Source organism: Rousettus aegyptiacus, unplaced genomic scaffold, assembly GCF_014176215.1.
Source record: "Rousettus aegyptiacus isolate mRouAeg1 unplaced genomic scaffold, mRouAeg1.p scaffold_m13_p_16, whole genome shotgun sequence".
NCBI classification, from domain to species: Eukaryota; Metazoa; Chordata; class Mammalia; order Chiroptera; family Pteropodidae; genus Rousettus; species Rousettus aegyptiacus.
Genome location: NW_023416291.1, coordinates 15,208,227 through 15,235,518, shown reverse-complemented (window position 1 = coordinate 15,235,518; position 27,292 = coordinate 15,208,227). Strand labels below are relative to the sequence as shown.

Sequence of the window (27,292 nt, the reverse complement as noted above, 5' to 3'; positions counted from 1 at the left end):
ACAGATGAGGATGAAAGAGTCACTTCTTTAATAATTTAATTTTTAATAATGAAAAGGCGACACGATTACATTGAGTGGGCAATTACCTTGTATCGTGTGATGGAAACAGGGAAACAGTTTCTGGGACCTCCCAGCCTTTCTAGTATGCAAAGAATTTTGGAGCAATAGAGTAAATATTCCTAAGCTAAGTATTTCCAGTAAGAGTAAATATGGAAGAGGTACAGTTTTGAAAACAACCTGTTGGTTCTAAAATTGTCATATGGTTTTCACGTAGGTTGAAAAATAAGATAAGCAATTCTGTTAAAACCTACTCTATTGTTAATAGCTTCCAACACCTACATCTACAAGTTTACCAAGCACATAATAGGAATAAAGTGTATTAAGCCATTAATGTTTCTCAGAACATTTTTTCTACTTTTCTGTTCTTTCTTTCTCATTCAGTGGGTAATTTTCAAAGAAGATGAGCATTGCTTTGGGAATGAGCTGCTAAGTCAATTGAGACTGAGGCCTTGGGAAAGCCATAGTAGGTAGCTCAGGTCTCTTTAATGATAAAGAAAGCTACAAACAGCACCTTTTCTTAAATACCTAGACACATACACACACACACACACACACACACACACACACACACACACACACACTTTATAGCCCAGGAAATCAAAGGTCCTTTACTGATCAAAAATGATCTCTAGCACTTTTCTGGAAGGATGCAATTATGTATAGAAGTAAATAATTATGTTTTAATGGCTATTCAACCTGGTTAGAGAGGGTTATAAGTATTTGCCATAGAAGAGCCTCTTTATTAGAGAGCAATTAGAAAATCATATATTTAAATTCTACTTCTTAACTTGCTCCATTCTGTTCTATTACAAAACACATTTATTAAACCTGTCCTGAGCAAAGCATGGAGTAGCTGCTAAGGATACAAAGACACAGAGGGCTCTTCCCCTTAATAGGCACAGAATCTAATAGGGAAAATAAATACATAAGGAGCTGAAAGTTCTCTACTTATAATATTAATAAAATACTTTGCTCATGCCATGTTAGTGGACACTGGGGACTCATTTTGCTGGGAATTCAGTACAGAATGAGTAACATTTAACTACTTGAATTTATTGATCTAGTATGGTATCCACACAAACTTAGATAACTACAGGTGTGACACACAGGATAGAAGTGGGAAAGAAACAACTTGATTCTTCGGTAGGGAGGAGTGTTTCAGGTCAGGGTGTCCTGAGCGTAGAGTTAGGACAGTTGTATCAAATAAAGGAAGGCAACCCAGGCACCATAGACCCAAAGCCTTTTGGAGTCATATTGTAGCTCTGGCTCTACCAACATCTGTTAGTAATTTTTATTGATTTTCATTCAACAAACTTTAATTAAAAGTGCCAAGTCTATGCTAGACTTGCAACTTAGAATACAAGTAATCCATAAATAAGGAGGCAAACATATAGAAATAAACATTCTGTAAAAAAAGGTATCAAATGGAGAAAAGGGCAAGGCTTATATTTTAGTGTAGAGTAACTACTGTCAAATAACTCCATATCTCAGTGGCTTAATACAAAGAACATTTATTTCTTGCTTAGGCAAAAGCCAGTGCTGGTGGTCCTGAATGAGCAGCTCTCCTGGCTGTTTTCTCTAAGCAGTGACTCAGAAACTGGACTGTTTCGACCTTGTGTCTCCACCATCTTATACTTTCAAGGTCATCCAGCTCGTAGACGGAGGGAAGAATTCATGGAGGATACTACCCCTGATACTCAGATTTTTTTTTTTTTTACCTGGAAATGACACGCCATGTATGTCCACAATCTATTTGCTAGAAGCAGTTACATGGCACCACCTTGATGCGAGGCAGCTGGAAAATCACCACGAGGAAATGGAGCATCCTGTCTGTGAAAACCGCTAGCTGTCTCTGCAACAGTGCGGTGGGGGACAGAAGAGAGATCTCCGCACAGAGACAGTGTTGCGTGTGATTAATCTTGATAGAAAAGTAGTTCAGCTGTCAGGTGAGGGGGTGCAGGGGAGAGTATAGCATTCAGAGCAGCTACGTGACTCTAGAGATGGGAATAGGAGACCGCACAGTACTAGCAGGAAATGCCCTGCTTGGTCAAGTCTGGGGCGTGTAGGAAAAGGACAGAGTAACGGGAGATGAGTCAGGAAAGTTTTGTAGCCATCATCTCATGCTGATTCCAGAGGCAAAGTCACTTTCCTAGTGATGTGCTTCTTTTCCAAGATGCTTTCTTGTCATCACACTTTTGTCCTCTAAAGTTGGGGCTTTTAAAAGGATCTCCCCTCTTGTTTTTGGTCTCTATCCATTTCTGTACTGCTTTTTTAAGAGGACTTTGCTTTAATTTTCTATGACTGCCAGAAACAAATTACCACAAACTTAGTGGTTTAAACAATACAAATGTATTACCTTACAGCTCTGGAGGTTGGAAGTCTAACATATACCTCACGGTGCTAAAATTAGGTGTCAGCAGGGCTGCGTTCCTTTCTGTAGGCTCTGCGTAGGGGACATCTCCTTGCCTTTTCCAACTACTACAGACCTCCTGCATTCCTTGGCTTGTGGACCCCTTTCCTTCATCTTCAAAGCCAGTAGGGCAAGTCAAGCCATTACTCACATCTCTTTTGTCTCCCTCTGCTACTTTGAAGGACCCGTTTTATGCTGGGCCCATCTGGATAATTTCATTATTTAAATATCAACTGATTATCACCATAATTCTACCTGCAAATTCAATTTCCCTTTTCATGTGACTAGCATAGTCACGGATTCTAGGAATTAGGACATGGAGACCTTGGGGTGGGTTGGGGTGGGGTGCATTACTCATTCTCCCTTAGCCTCCATATCTTCTTCACCGTGTTATATTTGCATGACATCTAGTAACACTTCCTTAATATTTCTGGCATGGTCTTGATATTCTTTTGTACATTCTATCACAGATGCCATTTTCCCCCTCTGTTTTATGTTCAGTGGGAGAGTTGCTTACATGATATCATGTCACCATTTTTTTCCTGGAAGTGCAGAAAATGCTTCTAATGCGACTTTCTTAGGGAGATTTTCCCATGATTACATTTACATCTTGGTGACTACATTTGTACTTTTTCAAGTGATATCGTCTCTATTTCTCTTGCTTCATGGCTTTCTCTTGTTTCAGGAATATTTCCTGAAGCTTAATTTTCCAAGACTTCCTTTCTCATGGGCATTTCCAGCACATGATGGACAATAACAAGTTAAGGGACTAAATTTAGTCAGCTTTGATTCTCATTGAAAAAAAAAAATAGATTGGGGAATAGGTCCAAAGCTTCCCTGCTCATAATCAAGCATACTCAAGGCTAATTTGTTACATTTCTCCTTTATTGAGCACTAAAATCCATTTATCAAATGCTTTTCACACATGCTTTCCATTAGCCTTGAACTCTGGTGAATATTTGGAAGATATCGTGGCTTTTGATAGTCCCTAAAGAAAACTATTGAATTTTCTCCAGTTCATTTTGCAGCCATTTTATTGTGTGAAAACTATGTTTTATTCTACTTTACATTGTCTATTATAAATGTCAAGAGTATACATGAACAACTTTGAATTTTGTCTCATGAATTAGTATCCCCATGGGCATCTCATTTTCTTTCACAGTTTTACATTTTGATGGTCATATGGCATCATAATGTTTAGTTATTCTCCAGGGATGAACTCTCTGGAGAAATTAGAGCAGTTTTATATACATATATTAAAAAATCCTAGCTGGCTTATGGTGATACCCCGCGTCCCTCCTAACATGCCGTAGTTCACATGGCCTGAAGAATAAGCTGCCCCAAATTAACATATGTAAAACAATACATGAACCACTGTTTATTACCAATGGACTGCAAGAGTAATTTCTTTGGTTCTCTCAAAACAGCATCTTATTTAGACTGGGGTCATTGTAACCTTTTCTTTTATGTACTTAATGACCTAGATTTTTGTTTGGCTCCACAATCTAAACTCTATTTAGATCTGCTAAGGGTATAAGCCTTCTGTGCTGACAGGACAGCCCATGTGCTAACTTTCAGCTTGGGTCCCTCAGTATAAAGTCTGCTGATAAAAGTTGCTCAGCACTGTCAGGTTTATCAACGGACTTCAGTGAGGAGTGTGGCATTTCAGTGACACCAAGCCAGAGACCAGGCTGTTCAGACATACCATTCATCGCCTCCCTTCACACGACTTAAATAGGCATTCCTGCTTTTAATCAGTGCATATATGGTCTTGGGAACAGAAATAAAAGGTGTCTGCCACACCGAAGTAGGGCAGTCATTATATCCAGTGGTTGTTTGATTGCTCAGATGCCAATTGCTTTCATCGAGACATATTGCTCAAGAGAAATTAATAATGAATAGTGGCCAAGACAGTTGTGCATACCTAAAGCCTAGATAAACCATTGGGTTTGGAGTTTCAAAGGAACCAACTGTTGAGGGAATGGCAGCCCTACAGTAAAGTGTCTGCTTTAATATGCAAAACAAACAAACAAACAAACAACAAAACATGTAAACTATGGCATTCTAGATGGAATATCAGACTACTGAACTAGAGGGGTTGCCTCCATCAAAATCTAACTTGGGGTAACCGACCTCACCGTGTTCCTAAACCTGCTGGGAATGAGAGAGGATTCAGGGGTGCGACTCTTGTCGCTGATTGACCCAGGTGTGTTGGTCGTGTCAAATGTGGCAGTGGCCTTATTTCTACTAGTAGTCATTAGCGCTCTCTGAAAAAGCAGGTCCCTTAAGCACCCAACATTAGGAATTGATGAAATTAAATGGCTTGTAATTAAATAGATTAGGAGGCAACCATTCAACATCACATTTTCTAAGAATGTCTAACAACATGGTAAAACATTCATACCGAAGGGGGAGAGGCAATAAGACACAAGAAAGTTATTAAAATGTGTTACTAAAGTGTTTTAGATGCTAGTATTATAGTAAATTTAAAATGTTTCTTTTTCTGCTTTCTTATATTTTCTGAATATTCTACAATTACATACTCTTATTATAATAGAAAAATATTGTTTTTAACAAAGAGAGAAAAAGGTTTTAAGTAAATATTTCAGGTCTGACTCTACAAGTTCCAAATTCTGTTGAATAAGATATTTAGAGTTCTGTGGAGAATATTTAATGCTAAAATTTGGACTATATTGGACAGGTAAAGTGTTAGTTGATTATAGTTTTAGTAGAACTTAATTCTCATTTATCATTTCAAAAGGCCAAGTTAAAGTGAACATGAAACTAATAACAATTTTCAAAATCTGAAACTACATAAAAAGTAGTTATTTTATATTTTTAGCTGAAAAATTTAAAGATAATTATGGAAATTTGGTCTTTTCACATACTCAACACCTGTTAAGTACTCAACAGGTGTTTTTTAGTTTCTGTTTTCAGTCAATTCACACTGTAGCACCGCTATTGCCAGTGACTAAACTTACTGTTCGTTTGCCTTTGACTAAAAGTAACAAATAAACAGAAAGCTGAACTCACCAGTATGGGATTTTGAGCTGTGCGTATGTTTTTGGAGTCATGCTATGCTCTATGATAGCCACGGAAATATCTTTTACTGTTGTTTCCAGGACATACAAAAAGTCAGTATTAAGATTTCTGAAATTCAACTCTTATTTTTTTTTTTTTGTTTATTTATTTTGCTCTGTGTTATGATACAGAAGACAGGAGAAGGAAAAGTCGAGACTATATTATAATTGAATAACAATAATCTCTTAACCTAGTAAAGGCAAGGTGGGGTAATGTTATAAAACACTGGATTAGTAATCAAATTATTTGCCTTCCCTTTCTGCTTTGTAATTAATTTGTGTCTGTGGGTCACTCTGTGGGCCTCGGTTCTTTTCTGTGTAAACTCAAAGGATTTGTCTAAAATTAATGGTCATCAGGTTGCAGACCCCAGGGAGCTACAGAGCCTGGCAATGGCAGTGGGAGGTCCAGTGAAGGGAGAAGCAAGGGGTGCCTCTGAACCATTCTCATCTTTTTGATCAGATTGGCACTTCATCTGTTTTTGCAAGCTATTTAGTTTTTTGATAACTTCCAAAGAAAAACACTGATGAGGACTCATATAGATGAGAGAGGCATGGAACCCCTTGTTAAAATGGGTAGGGCTGTTCCAAACTTTATTTTAATAGATATACTAATGTTTGAGAATTATTTTTAAGGCTTACCTGCTCGACAGGATTGCAATTAGTTTTTGCGATATGCTTTGTTCTGGAGGTGTGGTTCTGCAGTCCCGTGTTATTACTATAGGTGATTACTTCAGGGTTGGGATGAAGTCAGTCATCAAGTTATGAGTGTTGAGTATCCCCATAATTGAATGGGATCTGGTGGCTGAAAATGGGATGTGATGGAGAACCAGAAAATATGCCTTCTCTTCTCATCACTCACTGGCTATAGGAAGGGGACAGTATAATAGAATTTTGTATGTTTTGTCTCTCCCATCATCAAAACGGAGTTAACACGTATTGTCAGTATCTACTGGGACTACCCTAGGAATCAACTAAAAAGTCCTCTCAGATGCTCTGTGAGGGTGACGTCATTTCTCTGTGTGTATTTGAAGGATAGATGGCCATCTGGGGAACAGCTTCACTTGGCCTTCTACTGAATGAGCTCAGAAAGTTTTAAGACCGCTTTTACTTACTCATATTCAAACTACCTATAACTGGTAATATTCCCCAAAGGATTATTCTCTTTGAGCTTAGGTGAGGAAGAAAGTGTGGACATGTTTACATAAAAGGCTCTACCTGAGTGTTTTTTTCCTTTTAATTAATTAATTAATTAATTAATTATTTTAATGGCAACATTGGTTAATGAAAGCCAATAAGTTTCAACTGTACACTTTAAAAGTAAGGCATATGTATTCTTTACACAGTATGTTCACCTCTCATAGTTAGATTTCTTTCTGTCACCACATATTTGACCCCCTCTACCCCATCTACCTCCTCCCTCCCCCCACTCCCTAGGTCCATGAGTCTCTGTTTGTTTGTCCTGTTAATTTGTTGCTTTTATGTTTATATCCAAAATATAAGTGATATCATCTGATATTTAACTTTTCCTGTCGGGCTTATTTCGCTTAGCATGATTATCTCGAGGTCCAACCACGTTGTTGCAAATGGCAGCATTTCATCTCTTCTTAAGGCTTGGTAATATTCCTTTGCTTCTTTAGCCAATCATCTATTGTAGGACACTTCAGTTGCTTCCATGTCCTGGCCACCATGAATAATGCTGCTATGAATATTGGTGCGCAAATATCTTTTTGGATATGGTTTTTCAAGTTTCGGGGGTAAATACCCAGTAGAGAGATTGCCGGATCATGTGATAGAAATTCTTAATTTTTCAAGGAGCCTCCATACTGTTTTCCATAGCGGCTGTACCAATTTGCAGTCCCATCACTAGTGTATGAGGGTTCCTTTTTCTCCGCAGCCTCTCCAATGCTTGTTATTACTTGTCCTGTTGATTATAGCTATTCTAACAGGTGTGAGATGGTATCTCATTGTGGTTTTGATATATATTTTCCTAATAGCTACCAATGTTGAGCATCTTTTCAAAAATTTTTTGGCCATTTGTATGTCTTCTAGGGAGAAATGTTTGTTCACATACCCTGCCCATTTTATGATTGGATCATTTGGGTTTTTTTGTTGTTCTTATTGAGTTGTATGAGTTCTTTGTATATTTTGGATATTAGGCCCTTATCGGAGGCATTGCTTGCAAATATATTTTTCCATTTGATGGTTGTCTCTTTACCTCGTTGACGGTTTCTTTTGTTGAGCAGACGCTTTTTAGTTTGATGTAGTCCCATTCATTTACTTTAGCTTTTACGAGTGCTTTAAGTAGTGTAAAATGTAATGGTTTGCTTCTGGCCTCAGTGACTAGTCGCTCTGAGGTCTGGAAAGCCTGTGAAGATCTATGTCATTACAGTGAGATTAACTGATCACATTCCCACGTGTCCTTAGCCTCATGAGCTTCCTTGTGACTATAGGAAGATAATTATTCCTTTTTCCCTACTGAAATGTTTGTGTGTTCTCTTAGATTTCAGGAGGTTCAAGCACTTATAAAATGTAAAGCCATCATTTTACAAAGACTCAACAGCATTTTTTGGAGAGTTAAATTTGCAGTGCACAGGAAAGCATCTGCTCTTATCAAGTAATCAATAGTTTTCTAATTAGTAGAATGTGGGTTGTGAAAAAGGCCACATTTTTTTCAGAGCACCCTACTAGATCTAAGTTGCAGTAACAAAGTACCAGATTGCAAAAAATGCCACAATAATACATCTCTGCACCTCAAGTCACCGCTATCTAGCCATTGGGTGAGGCGTTTTGTGCTCCTTTACATACTCAGTAGGATCAATTTCCTTTCATTACTCGTGTGAAAGTTAAAACGTGTATTTGTCTTAAGTTATAAATTGGCTCACAAATAAAGTACAATAGATAATGAAGGATGGCCTACAGATAGTTGATGGAAATGGTTATATCTTTTTCTGTGCAAGTAGAATTTTCCTTCTCCTCATAGGATTAAATCATTTCTTGACTAAAGCTAATTTGAATGTGTTCATTTTGTTCTATATAGACTTTCTCATGCTGCTTATTTCCTTCTCTTTTGAAATACTATGCATCATCCTAGGTCTTGCTCATATCCTGCCCCTTACAGGAAAGCTTTCCAGCCATGGATTGCCCACAGCGTTCTCTCCTTTCTATGAACTCTGCTTGTTAGTGTACAGTTAAGAATTTCCTTGATCTTTATTTCATTATAGCTTCTATTTTGCGGTAACTCCTCCAACGTCAAGCTCAATGCTGGTGTATGGTGCCAAGTAACGAGTAAGTGTTCATTAAATGCCTGTTGATAAATATTTCTAGAATGAATAAATAAACACAGCTTCAACTAACACAAATTTATTTTTACTCATTTTGACCGTGTTTCCCTGAATTCTAATTTGGGTGTTCTGAGAATAATTATAGGGAATCTAAAACACGATTATAATTTTATAAGAAAAAGTCTGATCTTTTGTATTATTTTGAGATAGACTGGGTGAGCTGGAAGGATATGTTGACTTAGAACATAGACTGTTAACCTGGAGAGCCAGAGGTTCACAGTCAGGACATGGAAATGGGGAGGAGGCTTTCCCAGCCTTTGAATACTCAAGTCTCAGTGGTTGATACACACACACACACACTGCTGACTAATCTTCAATTCATGCTCTTAGGTTCATCACATACTAACTTCCTTATTATAAATCTGATGTCCCAGAGTCTTCCCTAAAGAGGGAGAGAGAGGACTAGTTGTTGATTCAAGCATTTCTACTTGATTGACAAAAATTTCGTTCACTATTGGTGACTAAATTGGGATTCTAGCTTCTCAGTCTCTGTGTATTGAGTCTATGCTGGGACGGTGTTAACTCCCAAGTTTCTAAGTCTGGAAGGCTGAGGACCACGCTCTTGACCGTGTTGCTCACGAGGTCCTTGTCATAGAAACTTCTCTATTTCTGATACCACATACCTTAACATTGAAAGCACTGAAAAGAACTAAAAAGAGACAAAACCTTTTTCTCAGAAAACTTTTTCTCAGAAAACCTTTTTCTCAGAAAACCTTTTTCTCAGAAAACCTTTTTCTCAGAAAATAATCATATTTTAAGCACATAGGGCAGAGCAACATACTTTTAAAGTGCAAAACAAAAATTTTCTCTCCAAGTTTCATGAGCATTTTTGATAGGAGCTGTGGTCGCTGTTCTGAATCTGGTTCTGAGAGATGGCACTTTGTTTCTTGTTTTAAGCATTCAAAGAGACATGTAAAGGGGAGGAGAAAGAAGAAAATTCAGAATATGTTAATAGGGACTAAAATGTTCATATATTTTTCTTCAAATGAAATAAGTCTTGTTAACGCTAACCAAATGATTTGAATTTTTAAGAATGATTTCCTTTGGTTCTAGAAGGCAGAGGGCATGCTTCGGAATCAGGATTTTGATTTAATTTGCTTCTGTGTCTTTTGTTCTCATGTCAACATCACGGGTACCAGGGCATATGGTGATGAAATGTCAATTGACCCCTTTAATTCCCATCATATCATTCTCACCTTAAATGAAACCTAAAGGTGTGCTCAGCATTAAATGTTCATAGAACTCTTCCTTTTGAAATATGAAAGAACATCTTCACTCCAGAGTACAATTAATCCTCAGTACTCACAGATTGCATATTTGCAAATTAACCTGCTCACTAAAATTTATTTGTAAACCCCAATCAATGCTCAGCGAGCTTTCACAGCCATATGCGAATGTGAGGACAATGGCGAAAATGTTAAGTACACACAATGCACACATACCCGGCTAGGGTGAACAAGGCGATGCTCTCTGCCTTCTCATTTCAGCTCTCCTACTGTAAACAGGTGTGCTTTATCTATTTAGTGTCACATTATTTTTGCATGTTTGTGCCTTTTGTTGGTGATTTTGCTGTTTAAAATGTCCCCAAAGCCCAGTATTGATGTGACTTGTAGAGGAAATACACGTTAAATAAGCTTCATTTAAGCCTAAGTTATAGTGCTGTTGGCTGTGAGCTCAGTGTTAATGAATCAACAATATGGTGTATCCAGAAAAAGGAAGAAGAAATTCACATTTCCATGTAGTTATTCAATTTTCCCAGCACCATTTATTGAAGACTATCCTTTCTAAGTAGGTGTCTTATTTCCTAAATAGTAGGTGATACCTTAAAAGGAATGCTTGTATCCAGGGGAGGGCCTATCTGGGCATGGGACACAGGGTAAAACTTTAAGAGCTGAGTACAGTTTTCCACCCCTTCATCTTTGATTTTCTTCACGCCATTGTCAAATATTAGTTGGCCATATATATGTATATTTATTTCTGAGCCCTTGATCCTTTTCTATTGGTCTATGTGTCTATTTTAGTGCTTTGATTATTCTAGCTTGTAATATAGATTGAAATCAGGAGCTGTGAAGCCTTCAGCTTTGTTCTTCTTTCTTATAATTGCTTTGCGTATTCTGGCTCTATTGTGGTTTTGTACAAATTTTATGATTATTTTTCAATTTCTGGGAAAAAAAATGCCATTGGAATTTTCACAGGGATTATACTGAATCTATAGATTGCTTTCAGTATGGACATTTTCACACTATGAATTCTTGGGATTCATGGACACAGGCTATCTTTCCATTTCTTTGTGTCTTCTTTTTCTTTCATCAAAGTCTTGTAGTTTTCAATGTACAGATCTTCACCACCTTGGTTAAATAGATTCCTAAGCATTTGATTTTTTTGTTATTCTTGTAAATGTGATTGTTTTCTTTATTTCTTTTTCAAATAATTCATTTTAAGTTTGTAGAAACACAACTGAATTTATATAATGATTTTGTATCCTACAACTTTACTGAATTAATTAGTTCTAGCAGTTTTTTGATGGATTCTGTAGGATTTTCTGTATATAAGATCACGTCATCTGCAAAGAGACAATTTTACTTCTTCAATTCCGATTTGGATTTCTTTTATTTCTTTTTCTTGCCTAAATGGCTCTGGCTGAGACTCTCAGTTCTGTGTTGGCAAAAGTAGGCACCCTTGTCTTGTTTTTGATCCATCCAGGGAAAAAGATATCAACCTTCACCATTGAGTATGGTGTTAGCTGAGGGTTTGTCACATATGGCCTTTATTAGCTGAGGTATGTCCCTTCTATATCCACTTTGTTGAGAGTTTTTATCATAAAGGATGTTAAATTTTGTCAAATGCTTTTTCTGTATCTATCGAGATGATCATATGATTGTAGTCTTTCATTCTATTAGTGTGGTATATCACATTTATTGATTTGCATATGTTGAACCATCCTAGCATTTCAGAGATAAATCCCATTTATCATGTCTTATGCTCCTTTCAATGTGCTATCGAATTCAGTTTGCCAGTATATTGTTGAGGATTTTCGCACCTATATTCATCAGGGATGTTTGCCTATACTTCTTTTTAAGCTCAGTCTTTATCAACGTTTTGCTAGAGTTATCTGCTTCCATTAATCTGCTCTGAACAAAACCAGCTGCGTGCTTTAGTGACCGCATGGGAATGTCTATGGCTGCCTTTTCTGCCTGTCTCTGATCGTAGTGTTGTAGCTGTATTTCTTGATTTATTATTCTCAGCCGTAGTGCTCTAAAGAAAGAGGCGTTTTAGACTGTCTTTGACTTGCATGTGTTAAATGTGGACAGTGTGTGGGGAGGTATGAAACAGAGCAGCTGTGGGTTTTGATTAACAGCTGGAGGTCGTGTGGACTAAGTAGGCGTCTTATTTCCTAAATAGTAGGTGATACCTTAAAAGGAATGCTTGTATCCAGGGGAGGGCCTATCTGAGCATGGGGAACAGGGTAAAACTTTAAAAGTTGAGTACAGTTTTCTACCCCTTCATCTTTGATTTTGCTGTCTAAAAAAGATATTGCCTTGACTTTTAGAAGCTAGGGAGCTTTTTAGAAAATACAGCTTTTCAGACGCTGTACTCATTCAGTTGGTCTGGATGATTATGATGACAGGGAGGTTTAGAAACCACAAACAGCATTTTGAAGAGTGAAGGGGATACTCATTGAATCTTGTGAAAGTCTGCTCCTTTGTAAGAATGTTCGTATGAGGTGGTTCATATTTTCAGTGTGTCGTATCTTTGTGACTTAGGGGTGCAGTGGGGTTTGTTGGAAGGATAAGTGAGGTTGTGCCCTGTTTACTGTACAAGTTGCTTCTCTGCTATCCAAAGTGCATCCAAAACCATCTCAATTTCTCTTGTTACTCACTTCTGGGGTGTCATTCTTTTGGGAGCACCATGGGATTCTAACTGGCAATGTTTGTTCATCAGGAGTTAGATTTGAAATAAGCTAAGCAAAAATAGTTTTTAAAACTGTTACGTTCTGTACACATTTGGTATATTATTACTACTAACAAAAAACGTTAACTATTATTGCTGAATCTTGTGGCTACTTTGAGGGGCGTAGTTGGGCAACCTGGACGTTGCAGGAGAAAGGTCGGGATGTGGCTGTTGGATGAGCCTTGGGTGAGTGCCAGCTGTGTGGAGTAAATTGAGTTTGCTTAGGCTCTGAAGTCCCATGAGGAAAATTATTCACATTATATCCTTTGGCAATGTTTTAAAAAATGTTTTCCAGGACTTTTACTCTTAAAATGCGTGTATAATGCCTATAAAACTGTGTCTTATCAAATACATTATTTTTCTGTTAAATTTCTTTATCCTTTTCCACATATGCACATATCTTACATATTTTTATTCATGGTACAGACACAATTTCCTTAATTGCTTTTTCTTTTCACTGGTCTTTTTTTTTTTTTGCTGCTCCTTCCTAATCTTCATAATTAAAATTGTAATGACTAGATAATATTTACCATTTTATTTAGTTATTCTATTATTATTAGTTGAGTTGTTTCCAAATTCTGCTGTTAAAAATAACCATGAAATTAATATGATACCTTCATGTCAACAATGGGAAGCTGCTGACTTCTTCCCTATTTGAATGTTTTTCTTCGTTCAAACTTTCAAATGTGAGATTATAGTTGCCAAAGATAGGAGCACTTTATAGGCTCCCTATAACTATTAGAAAATCTGCTGTGCCTGGTTTCCTTATTCCTAAGATGAGGTGATAATAATAGTTACCGTGTTTAGAATAGTCCATTCAGTAGATGTTGGCTCCCACTGCCACCTCCGCCATCTCCATCACCATCACCATCACCATTATCACCACCACTATTATGACGACTACTATTATTATTTTGGTGAAGTTCGGCTTTATTTTCCTGAATGAAATAAGATATTTGAACATAATTTTGATCATAAGATTACTCACGTAGGGTTTTTGCTTTCTCCTTGTGTTTTCAAAATGATTTGTAGTTCGCTCCCCAGTGGAACCAGGGGCCGTGCGTTCTCCATTATCCTCAAAACGATTTGTAGTCTATGTGATTTTGGCCCTTCCTCCTTGGTACCACAGCTCTGTCTTTAAAATGCTATCTTTTGAATTTTCACCTTTTTCTTGTCTTCCTTCATGAAGCTATTTTTATCTGTGAAAGTAAAATATGTATTTCTTATATTTATACATAATATTACATTTGTTGGTGATAAAGCTAAATTGAAGAAGAAAATGGAGTGCTGAAAAGTGCCCCATTGTCTCAGACTCATTTAGCCATCTATTATAATGGGACAGATGTAAAAGTCTGACATCTGGTGGCTGCGAGCCACAGCTGTAGATCCGATATGCCAAGTCTGAAATGGGATCTCAGGAAAAGGTATCCCCCAGCGGTAGCTAAGCTGGTGCAGGGCTGATTGGCCTTTAAAGCTCGTTTGTATTCATTGTGAAGGTTGCTTCTTATGTCAATGAGACACCTTGTTCTCTTCCTTACACAGGACTTATCTTATAACTCATTTCCTCAGAATACAGGGCTTTAAATAAGTGTTCCAAGGATTGGCATCTACAAAAATTATTTTCTTAAACCACCAACCATCAACATCACCACTACCACCACCTGATGATATCTATGTAAAAATTTCAGGGGAGAAAATGAATTGCTAAATCTTAGCAAAAGGGAACATCAGAGGGATAAAATTCTATTTTTTTTTTTTTTTTGGTCTTGAGAACATCTTTAAATGAGGATACATCTTATCTCTTAATCAAATGTTTTTAATTTTTTTACCTTCTAGGATTTAGTTTTATAAGAAAGTAAACTAAAAGTCTCAAAAATGATTTTCAGATATTATTATTTGTCATATAATTAAAAGAATATGATGTGCATGGAGAAAATAAAATTAGACCTAGGAAGTCACAAAGAGTTTATGAGAATACACATGGGATATTTTTATGTTTTTAATTGTTGTTTAAAACTTATGCTTGAGGATAAATGTTTATGTTAAATTTTAGTTATTTTGCTTTTATAAAAATCTCAGTTTTTAAGGTAATTGAATGAATCGACAAGGCATAACTAATAGTTAATAATTGGTATGTATTCCTGCAAAAAACACTTTTAAAATGAAGGATCCTAGCTACTCATTTGGTTCACATAAAAATATAGAATTCGAGGAAGTCAACACTGAAAATGATGGATTCTTCTACAACTTCTAGACACATTCTCCTTAGGCCCCAGCTTTAACGTAGGTGCTAGAGTCTATGTTATTGTCTGCAATCAGGAAAGGGACTATTAGTAATAACATGTTCTTAGCAAATTGGTTCATCTGCCCTCCCCAGCATTTGTATGATTGACCTTGACTTCAAATGAACGAGTTTAGTGCCTTCCTGCTAAATAGGCTCTAAATTTAAATGTGTCTCTCAGTCTCTTCAATACAAAATTTTTAAAGCCCGATTCATTTTCTAAAAACTTACTGATGATTTCTTGAATGCATTTATTTTAATTATAATTTATAGTTATAGTCATTTTTATATTTGTATGCTCATTACAAAAAAAGTTTAGAAAATACCTAAATATGTAAAGAGAATAAAAATGTCCCGTTGTAGAAGTATTTTGACATTGTAGTCGATTTGAAATGGTCCTTGGTTTTCTTATCATTTGAGCAGAATGAAGGAGCAAAAACAAATAGCTGATATTTACTGCATGTGCTTCTGTGCCAGACACTGTGTTTAATCTTTGCATGCATCACCTCATGTCAAGCTCACAACAATCCCGTGAGGTAGGTACTGTTATCATCTCCCATTTTACAGATGAAAAAACCTGCAGGAAGGCTCCCTATGATGACACGGTTAAGTGGCTGAGTGAGACTTTGAGTCCAGAGCCGGCCCTTTACACAAAATACAAATTTAAAGTCATAAGAGCTACATATGGACTAGTAATCTGCCTTTGCCATGCCTTAATATACTCACCACCTAGACATATAGAACAGCTTAGTTTAAATCGGTTGAGATAATTGGAAGTTATTTTATACTATTAACGAATTTTACTAGCATATCATTTATTTAAAACATATTTTGATAGCATATGGTCGACATCATTTCTTTCGTGCTGTAATCTGTCCTGAGTATTTTGAGCAACCAGGAATTGATTTAAAGAAGGAATTTCTTTTTTACTTAAATCTTATTCTAGTTCCAATCATTCTAATTCACTGACTTCTCAAAAGTAGTTTCTTTGTCTTTTACTTTCTGCTTGCCTTATTCCTAGCTGAATCCACACCCAGACTCTCATCCCCATCCAACCAGTCCTGTGTGAATAAGCAAGAGGAAGCAAGAGCCACAGCAAGAAGGCTGGGCATTCTAGGGCAGGGGGGAAGATTAGAGATGCCAGGAGAAGCATAAGGAGCAGACCTCACTCCCTCTGATCTGGTGTGAGACAGAGAGACACAGGCGCATATATCCCCTAGGGTCAAGAGGCTGTCACTGAGCCCGGATCAGTTTTCTTGAGTGACAGGCCCAGGAAGCCCCGACTCCCCCCTGATCCTGCTGCTCGCCTGTCTCTGGAGTGTCCCGCAGTGGCTTCCAGACAGCCAGCCTCCCGCCCGCAGCTCCAAGAGCCCCAAAGTAGCAAAGGGATGTGGGGACAAGGAAGGAGAGGGATTGTGGCTTATAGGGTTCAGTTTGTAGAGTTCCATGGTGAGGGACGGGGCAAATGTAATACTAGTTATGCAGCTTCTCATCTCTGATGGCACAAATTTCTCCTTTGATGACAACAGAGCAGAGCAGAGCCCTGTTTCCGTTTGCTAGCTAAAATCTGCAACTCCTAGTCTCAGGCACGACATAAAGTTGCTCCATGTGAGCGTGAGGTAAGGCAGTCATCATGGTTATTTCAATGATTTGGTGAATACTTATTTGATCCTTACTGTATACACATACTGTTTTGGATGCTGGGGATATAATACTGATCAAGAACCATTCTAGCTGCAATGGGCATAATAGTGTCCAGGTACCAGGATATCCAGACTAGGTCTTTTCCATCTTGTTCCTCGTGTGCCATACACAGCCAGCCTGAGGCCTCGTTCATACTATAGGTACAGTTGGTCATGTTCATTGAAATAAATCAAAGCAGTGAAAAACGCCAGAGCAGCAGAGAGGAGCCACAAGAGATAAGAGGGTATCGACCAGAGGTCAAGTGATCAACCTGGTGAACCAGGTCACTTCATTCTCCCCAGGTTTACAGCAGTGCTGAAGTGGACCTTCCCTGCATGTAGCCGCTCCCTCAGCCTTCCAGTGCTTCTCACTCGAGTGTTTTAGGTAAGCCTCCCTTCTCAGCTGCTTGGAGCTGTCTTCAGAGCGTGACGGGTGCTCTGGCTGCTGGTAGCCAGCTCCAAAAAGCCAGAGAGGTCTCAGGTGCAGTGAGAAGGACTTGTATTTACAATGCCCAGAGTGTAGTTGGGGTGAATAGAGGTGAGTGCAGCAATTGTAGACAGTGGCGGAGGACACCGATGGGTGAGGAAGGGCCTCTTGTGGTAGTCTCATGGCTGTGCTGGGTTCCGTCACAGGAACAGGATTCCAGAATCTCTTGGCGGAGGTGTGCGAATGATTCGGGCTGGGCAGCTCTGATTTCCATACAAACTGCTTCGCTTTGCTACTTGTCCATTTAAACGGAGACCACTCTGTCCCTTAAAATGTGTCACACTTGCAAGTGTTTTTGTTGCAGAGCTAGTTCCAAGGTAGGTCGTCGTACCTAATGATACCTCTGTCTGGCCACAGCCCCTGGCCTTTTCCTGACACGAGGGGATGGCGACCGCTTCCCGTACATCTTGCTCTTTCAAGAGCAAACCAGCTGGGCAGACTGGACTCACTACTGCCAGCACAACCGTGCACGTCGGGGTCTCTGGATAATTCATCAATCTTATTTCATGGTATGGAGAGGTCATAGGAAATTGCCTTGGCTGAAACCATGAAAATGAGAATTTGGATAGATTTTTTTGCTCTGTTTTGTTATCACCAAGGGAACTATATAGGGACTGGACTCCTCCAGACCAAGAGGCTATTCCTGGAAGTTTAACACTGGGGTCAGAGATAACAAGGGCCATGTCTGCTGAAGCAAAAGGGCAGAGCTCCTGGCATGCTGGGCCTCTTCCCGCCCAGCCTCTGAGTTGCTGTTGGAGCCTCTGTCCTTCCTGCTTGAAGGGCCCAGTTCTCAAATGTCTGGAGAATCTAGGGCTGCAAAAATTACATCCAAGAGCTAGACCTGTGGCATGAGTGGGTCTTTTATCAGATGCCCAATGCGGTTCCTGCCTTCAATATACGGACCACAGAAAACTCTCAGGCTACTGAACTTCTTGCCCATTTTGGTCTTAATGCTTTAATCTGTAATTGGTATTTCAGAAATGTTGGCTCTATGAGCACACTGAGAATGATAGAACGTTCAGGCCCATTTTTCTTGACAAGTAACAAAAGTAAGTGAGGCTATTTAAATTTTGGTTGTTATTCTCTCTTCTGAGTAGCAGAAGGCTCCTCATTCTGGACCCTGCGTGACCCAGCTGATTAGGCCTAATGGGGTCTAAGGAGCCTGTGCTGCTGGAAAGCCACGCAAACACGCTGAGCCCATGACCTTTCCTAGCTGATGACACACTGTGGTACGTGAGCAGATTAAATAAGATGCAGTCACGATTCAGCATTAAGGCGAATCTCACTGAACTACAGGGATAAGAGAGGGTGATATTTTAAAAAAACAGATTTATATAGATTGGGTCTGGACAAAATTAAGAAAGAGGTAAATTTATCTTTTTCCCTTTTGTGTGTCTTTCACTTGCTTGGCCCAGTAAGCTTTAAGAGTGTGCACTGTGCATATCCGTGTGAATATATTTGTGAATCTGTGTATGAGTCTGCCAATAGGTTTAGTCCTCGTTTTGCAAAAATGACAATAATTCAGCTTTTACCTTCAGAATATCATTCATTAAGCATTTTAACATATATGTGGGCAGTGTAGTTTTGTATAAGAAATGTGTCTATGTTTTCTCTCACTTAGGTCATATTTTTTAAGAATCCTTGACCCTGGTAATGTTGTGGCTATTTTTAGTTAGTCTTCATTCAGAATTTCTTTCCTAGATGACAATCAATAGTACATCTAACCCTTTTTAAAAAGAAAATATTCAAGTAATGCCTAAGGGAAAATATTGACCAGGGTACAAGGTGAAAGGGGAAATAATTCTGCTTATGTTTAACTCTCAAGAAGATCTGACCAGAGGTGACCATTATATAACTCACAACCATGAGGACAAGGAAATTCAGTCAAGAAAGCACAGTGCTTTTTTAACTTAAGAAAAGTTTAAATCCAGACAAATTATGATTAATTTTTAAAAGATTGCTGAAAACAAAGGCAAATTTCAAAAATTGCTCTGTGATTAGATTACCTTTACGTCTTTATCTACCTACCTAGGTATCCGTTAGCTTCCCTATGATGGGTGTGATGTAAATCTACATTCCTCAAAGTATATTCCGTCTGCAGGATGCTCTGAGCAAAGAGTCCCCTAGTAAATAAGTTTGATAATCACTGCTTCCTTAACTATATGTCTCTCTCATTGAGAGATTCAAAGGACTGGCTTAGATGAAGAATTCTGAGAAATTCTGTAGTAAGCAAACCTATTAAACTTTATTCAGTCCAATGTTTTCCAAACTTACTTTTTCAACCCTTCCTTTTTCAATAATAATATCTGCTTTGCATTCTTCTTTTTGAAAAATGGCAAGAAACAGACAAATTTGTTTTGGTTGGGAGCTAAATTTTACCAAAATTGACAAACAAAAAGAAATTTTAACCATAACTTTTTAAATGAAGCCTTAACAGGTGAATAATTATGGAATCAAAATTTTAACTTATCAAAAATTTATTAAAGATTCCTAGGTTAGATGTTTTAGTGGTTAATTTGCCAAATCTTTAAAGAGCTCATATTTCTTATACTATATGTTAAAATAATAAACCACTTTGGAGCATAAACGATAATGGACAGTATCCTCACTACAAATACCTAGAAAAGATCTCTCCGCCCTCCCCCTCTCTCTAGGTGAAGAAAACATCTGAACAATTGTTTTAGAAATCTATATGAATAAAATCTTAATTAATAATAGTTCATCAGATTCCTTGGTATATTTAAGAACAATCAACATAAATAACTACTCATCGCCAGGAATGTAAGAGTAGTTTATTTATTAGGATATGTATTAAAATAATTATTTCAAAAGGCTAATAATGATAAACCATATGACCATTGAGAAAGATTTTGAGAAGTTATTATAAAATAAAATGCCTGTTTCTATATAAAACTATGTTATAACTTTTTAACAAAATAATTAGTCTCGACATCAAATCAATTGCCAACATTTTACTTAATGGTGAATAGGCTGTCATTGCCACTAACATTTACATTTTAAATCAATACAAGATACAAAGCAGAAACAGGAGGCCTATCAATAATAAAGACACAAATTATTTATTTTTTAATATAATATAAGTTAATCTAGAAAAATCAAAGAAAATCATTCAAAAAAATTCCAATAGTTCAGATAATTGACTGGTATAAAATAAATGTGGGAGGAAAAAAATCAATAAAATTTTCTCTAAATGCCTAACTTACTCTATAGCTACGACTAAATATTAACAACAGCAAAATAAAATAAATCCTTTATGAAGAAAACCTTAAATATTTACTGAGTAATTTTTCCTTACATAAATAGTGACTTGAACAAGTGAACACATGATCTGAGTTCTTAAAGAGTAGATTTATTCAAATAAATCAATTCTTCCCTGTTAATTTAAAATATTAATGAATTCTAATTAAAAACAAAGTGCTGTTTCAATTTGGAAAAAAAATCTAACATTAATTTATAAAACCAAACAAGTGAGAAAGAGCTAAAATATTTTGAAGAAGAAAAGTAATGGCTGGGAAGATTTTACATTACCAAAATGAGTAAACAGAGGAATGGAAAAATATATCAGTTTTAAAAAATTGTGTATTTCAGAATAGTAGCATTGTTACAGGACGTTATTAGGGTCAAAAAATGAAACTGTTTTAAACAAGTTTGTAAAAGCTGTATAATATTACATAAACTTTATTTTGCTCACATATATTGTGGATCTCCAAGAAGAAGATTTAACATGCTACATTCTCACACTCATGTAAACATGAAACATTTTTTTAACTAGAACATTGTTGGAACCATTATTTCTTCAAACACCCTTTGCAAAAAGCTGGCAAAAATAATTAAGAAACAGAAAATATTTGCTAAATTATATAAAGCCTCCTAACCTCACAAAACATTCAGTAAGTTTATCTCTTTACTGAGTGGCCCCTGCTAATGTCTACATATTTTCCTTAGTCCAAATGACAACCTTTCTATAGTTCTCAGTTAATGCTGTTTTATAAGAATATCCAACTTCTCTTTTATGCTGCTATTTAATCATACTGGGAGAGACTACATGGCAGCATTTACTATTTAGATCTTATTATTTTTGATGATTACTTAATATAATATGTATAAATAGCACTTGAAGTCCATAAGAGATATTTATATATAAAAATATATAATTTTATATATATAATTGGCCTAATTTGGTAACTTCATTCTCTATAGGCATGGTTTATTGCCTTATGACAAGGCTGTGAGTTTTCAGATCCTCTAGCTGTGGGGCCATGACTAATAGGATTCCTTAGGGATTTATTAAATCAATATGACGTTTTGACCAGACCTATGAGTTTACTTATTTGTTGTTTTTCAAATTTTATTTAGACTATAAAATAATAACCAAAGACCAATGAAGTCAGTTTTCTAATTTAGTGGTGCAATACTGCATTATTCTTAGTGTGAATGAAAAATCCCCCAGACCCTATTTCCCACCTGCCCATGTTTGTATGTTGCTTTTTGACAACTGGTAAATACCTCTTTCTCCTCTGATATCTATTTTCACTGTTGAAACTTAATCCTTTCCTGCCTTTTCATAACTTATCTCCCCACCAACTCTTTCTTTCTTTCTTCTCGCCTGCTATGACCAACTCTTTATAGGTTGCCTGCTTTCTTACGTACACTTCTTTTGTCCCACACGCTGGGTTGCTGCTGAGGAACCCACCTGTCCCTTTCCCTCGGTCCTCCCCAGGCTGCCTCAATCACACATCTTTGGTTTCACATATTGCAGAGCTGAATGCAATTGTCTGAGTAAAATTCTTGCATACCTTGTGAATTTAAAAGCCACACCATACAGTAGAGTTTACCGCCTATACTGTAATTTCATCATCATGTCCAATAAGTGTCAGGGGCTGACTAAATGGTTCTCATTAGCATAGCCTGGCCTTCCTGCCTTTGAGCAGAGCCTTATTCTGTCTTTGAAAGATGGAATTAAGTCAGCAGTTCCAACTGGACATATGTATTCTCAAATTTTAAAAATTAATTTCAGCTCCTAAATAGCATATGTCTTCTGAAAACTTTAAGCAACTTATAGTAACATTGGGGAGTAGGGATGTCTAATTCATTCCAGCTAACTCCAAGTGTTGATCAATCAAGAATTTAATTGTAGATGAGGGGAATTTTTTTCCCATGAGAAATTTATTCATTTGAGTGTAGGGAATAAAGTTTCAGAAAATGTAGGAGAGTATATAATAGATATTATTTTGGTAGCAATACTATATTTCATCTGCTTTATACCAAATATTACAAAACATTTTCTAGACTTATAAATAGGATAGCATTTGTTTTAAATTATATCTTTTCATAGACTATTACAGGCTGCATAAGCCTTTTATTATAAAAACTACACACATAATTTAATCCTATTTTAGGATGCAGCGATGTTTAGAGATTTTGTACTGCAAAAGAAAAAGCAAAATTTCAGGTCAATTCATTAAAAACAAGTACATATTCAGTGATTAGATTGGTAAAAGTATTAAAACATCCTTAGCAAAAATATAAATTTGTATGAGTTAGCTAAAGGGAAAGCTTCAGTGGAATGAAAAACTATATGGCAAATATTTTTCATTTCTCCTTGCACCTAACGTGGTGCTTAAAGCGGGATCACCTACGAGATTTGCTGTTTATCCATGATGCCCACATGCTATGAGGTGTGCCTGAGACTGGTGGCCTTAAGTTATGCTTGCCGAGGTAAGAAAACTGACAAGACCAGGAGCTGTCACATTATTAAGTCATAAGCCACAATTGGAGGAGCGCACATTCATTTTTATTTTGTACTGCAAGCAGAAAGTAAAAAATCACTCCCAAATCCCACATATTTATTAATAAAATGTGTATTGTTTCAAGATAAGAAGGAAAAAAGATAGACTAGAAAAAAAGGGATCAAGAGACTTTCTAACAAGATTGGAAATTGATTGACAGATATAGCATCTTTCACACAATCAACTACATTGTTTAAAGGTGAACTCATTAGTAAAACTAATAAATTATATAACACCTACAGTATTATACTCTTTATTGAAATCTGTATTGTACATTATAAAGCAAAATCTTTGGCGTATTGTCATATATTTTTTAAAATAATGGACTTCTGAAAAAATAGATCCAAGCAAAGTATGCTGTTAAAATACAGCAGTTTCAGCTTTCTTGGAAAAAGGAAAAGCCTATAAAATTTGCATAGGTTATTATAGAAAAAAGTAATGAATTTTTTTTTCCTATTCATATTTGGAAAGAGAAATTATCTTGTTCCTATTCCAGAGGAAAGTGACATCCTAGTCTGGCCATTGTTGAATTTCAAAATAGCATATTTAAAATCAAGCTTTATGCAGAAATAGGACTAGAATGTGCTAGTTTTAAGAAATGACTGTGTGTGTGTGTGTGTGTGTGTGTGTGTGTGTGTGTGTGTTTGTGTGTATAACAAAAAGAAGAAACCTCCAATGCAAAAGTGTGAAATTCGGTAATAGCTGACATTATATTTTGTGCTACACGAAAGTAAATAATCAGTTTCATTTTTTTAACCGATTATTATTTAAACATGTTTATGATATTGTCGATAAAAAGTAAAGTGTAGAACTTGGTAGTGCGTTTGTTTCTAAATAGTGAATGTTTTTAGATGACAAGAATAAATACATTTTCATAAATATGAAACATTAATAAGAGGTTTATCATAAAATGTACTAAAAGAAAACTATGTAGAGAAAACTTGATTGCAAAATCATGATAGAAACACACACACACACCAAATTTTTAAACAAAATCTGACAGTGAACACAATGAGAAAAATGAGTTCTTATTTAAAGTTAACCTTTGTAAATCAATTTTCTGATTTTCTGATTTCATTCTCCAGGCAGTAACTATAGTCCAAAGAGCTGGCTCTGTCGTGACTGAAGCCTGACTTTCCTTGAAATCATGGTGGCTGCACAGTGGGGGACTGGGACTTCTCACTGTTTGTTATTAATTGCGAAGCAGTTGCCATGAACCCGCAATTCTCAAAATCTTTTCAGATCACAGTCTTCTTGAGAGTGGCAAAGACACTGTGGGGGGCCCACTCCATCTGCTCATGGGAGGTAGATATGAGATAAAATAAATCTTCCCTCAGAACTGAAAGTCTATTTTTGAAATTTTTGAGATTGAAAAGCTTTATATTTTATGTGATACCAATGAACTCACAGAATTTTATTCACCTCATGTAAATTAGTAATTCGTAAATGATAAAAACTAGACAGTTATAAACATTAAGATTAAAAAATGATTAATCACAACCATAGACACCTTGAAGCCCTTCACTGTCTATGTTAAAAAAGCATTTCAGAGCCCTTCTCTTCCTTCCCTGAAAAATTCAGTCCTAAATTCATTGGATGTGGTGGAGCAAAGCAGGTATGTGTGTGTCAGGGAGGGCGGCAGTGACCGAGAACCCAGGGTGGATTCGGTTCACAGTAAGGCATCGGGTGTCAGAGCCCTCGCCGGGTGAGGAGGGTGTCTAAACAGAGGGCGTGGGAAGCAGGTATGGAGCCTCGAGAATCAAGTGAGAAAGGGGCGATTCCACCAAGAGCGGCAGCCTGGTCGGGGAGTTGGAGCTCGAGTGGGAGAGGAAGACCATCTCCAAGGAGTGCTCGCCTGGCTCAGGGTGGCAGAGAGCAAGCAGGGAGAGGACAGTGTCCATGCTGGGGGGTGGCCTGGTGTGGGGCGGGGTGTGGGAGACCAAGTAGGGTGGAGAAGAGGGACTTGGTGACAGGTCTCACAGGTATCAGAGCTCAAGAGGGATGAGGAGGGCTCCCCTGCAGAAGGGTGGTATGAGGTGTCCAAGCCCAACTAGGGTGAACCGTCCACATGGAGGCACAGCTTGGGGTGTGGGATCAGAGCTGTGGCAGAAGAGGAGGCAGCCATTCAGGGGAATGCTGATGGCAGGTTCCATCCAGGGGAATTGGTCAGCTAAGTAAATATATTGAAGACAGCTTTATTCCTTAAAAAAAAAAAAAGGAGCAGACTAAAGTAAACCTTGTTGTGTTGGATTGGACTTGGAAGACTCTATGTGAACTCATGGTCTTAGACAGACAGGTAGGTAGGTAAGTAGGTAGATACAGAAGTAATTAAAGATACAAATGTATGTATGTGGAAAAGATTTGGATATGTATCTTCATACATACATGTCCTGGATCTTTGCACTGAGAGGGGCTTGCAGCAGTGATGCCCCAATAACATTTGGCACTCAATTCTTTTCTTTAAAATACTGTCTTCCATGAAGAGGCACCAGGGGTCCTTGCAGAAGTGGGTGATTCTAGGGATAGGGCATGGAAAAGACAAGACAAGACATCTTGTGTCAGAAAACAAGGAAATGCTAGAAGGATGTTGGGGACGTGTCAAAAGGAAACAGAAACAAGCTTGAATGGGCTCCTTCTAGCCAAATCTGGGACACTTTGAGCATAAAAATAATGATAGTAATAAATTAAAACCCATCAGATAAAATTGGAAATCCACTTAGATATAAATAAATGTATGAATAAGTTGAAATTTTAAGATGATCAAGATATTTATATAGTTGCAAAGTCTCTCCCTACAAAATAATTGACGTCGGAGAGGAAAGGAGGGACTTTACTGTGGTGAAGGCTTGCAGACCACTTCACTCAAGAGCTCAAAATAAACATTTTTAGAAATAAACGTTAATAGACATCACTTGCCATCTGATAGAATTAAGTGAGAAGAACATGTTGTCACTTCTGAAAAATTCTTGTAAAAATGCATGTTCTGAATCTAGTTCACACAACTGGCCAGGTTAATGCCACTGGAGATGCATGGCCCTGACAGCAGGCGAACACTCATCAGCACCGAGAGGTACTTCTGTGTGCCCTGAGTCGCCTCTCTGTCATTTTCTGACGCGGGTATTTCAGGTCCCCCATTCTTTTCCAACTCCTTACTCTACCTCTTCCTCTGTCACTCTTAGCATCACATCTTGCCAGCAGATCTTAGAGAAAATCGTAGCAAAAAGAGAATTTCCTCAGTTCCTGCCACTGAATTTAAAACTCGATCTGCATCTGCACTGCTGTGTCCTCTTTCCTCAGCTCCAGCGGAAGGTGAGTCTCTCCTCAAAGGCCGCTTCCTCAGTCCGCGCTCTGGATCACATTTTGTCTTATGTCCTCGAGGACTTCTTTACTGACTGTCTCCTCTCTCTGTATCTCACATCTTCTATACAGATTTGTTAACATCAGTATTTAGCATGCTCGGCTTACGACACCACTGCTCTAACCACCTTCACCTTATTTATGGGCTACGATAAGCCATGTTTCCCTGAAATCTGGTTTTTTAGTCTGTAGTCAGTGTTAGTGTTTTAAAACAGAGGTCTTCACGGCTCCCCCGCTTAAAAACTTGCAAAGGTTCCCATCACCCTCAGGATAAAATTCAACATATTTAATGTGCCTCACGAGATCCTTTACAACTTCTCTTTTGTTTTCCTCCTTGAGAACCTGAGCACCAGCCACGTCCTCTGCCCTCATCGCCCCTCCAGTCCGATTCTCCCCCCTGACCCCTTCACCAATATACACAGTCGCATACTTGTGATTTCTGGAACGTATCGCTCGTCTTGGAGATTTTGAAAATATGCCTAGTTACGATCACAGCATTCTTCCCTCTGTTCTTTCCTTGGATAAATTCTCATCATCGATTGCCTTGAGAAGTTTTCCCGACACCCCAAGATCCTGTCCGATAATGAACCTTCGCAGTTCCTAGGACGCGTCCTCCGTTAGCCCTTAGAACGCCCCGGGGATTTCCTGTTTACTTGTGCTCACTAGGACATCAGCTCCTCAGGGCAGGGCCACTTGTCTTTGCCGTTCTTCCTATTGCCTGGTTCAGTCGCTGCACAAAGGGGATGTGCTCAGTAAACATGGGTTGAATGAATGAGTGACTGAATGGAACTCTGTCAAAAAAAAAAAATGATTATATAATGCTGGCAAAGAAC

General features: G+C 37.6%; 1 long non-coding RNA gene across 2 annotated transcripts in view; it reads left to right on the top strand.

Annotated features, from left to right (window-relative positions):
• Nucleotides 1-27,292, top strand: part of LOC118612423 — a 192,156-nt gene that overhangs the window by 78,545 nt on the left and 86,319 nt on the right. The window contains exon 1 of one of the 2 annotated variants that reach the window (XR_004954864.1): nt 26,100-26,411. The exons of the other annotated variant lie outside the window; for it this stretch is intronic. This is a non-coding gene — a long non-coding RNA (uncharacterized LOC118612423). Of the gene's footprint in view, nt 1-26,099; nt 26,412-27,292 lie in introns of those variants that run through there. 2 annotated transcript variants of the gene reach the window in all.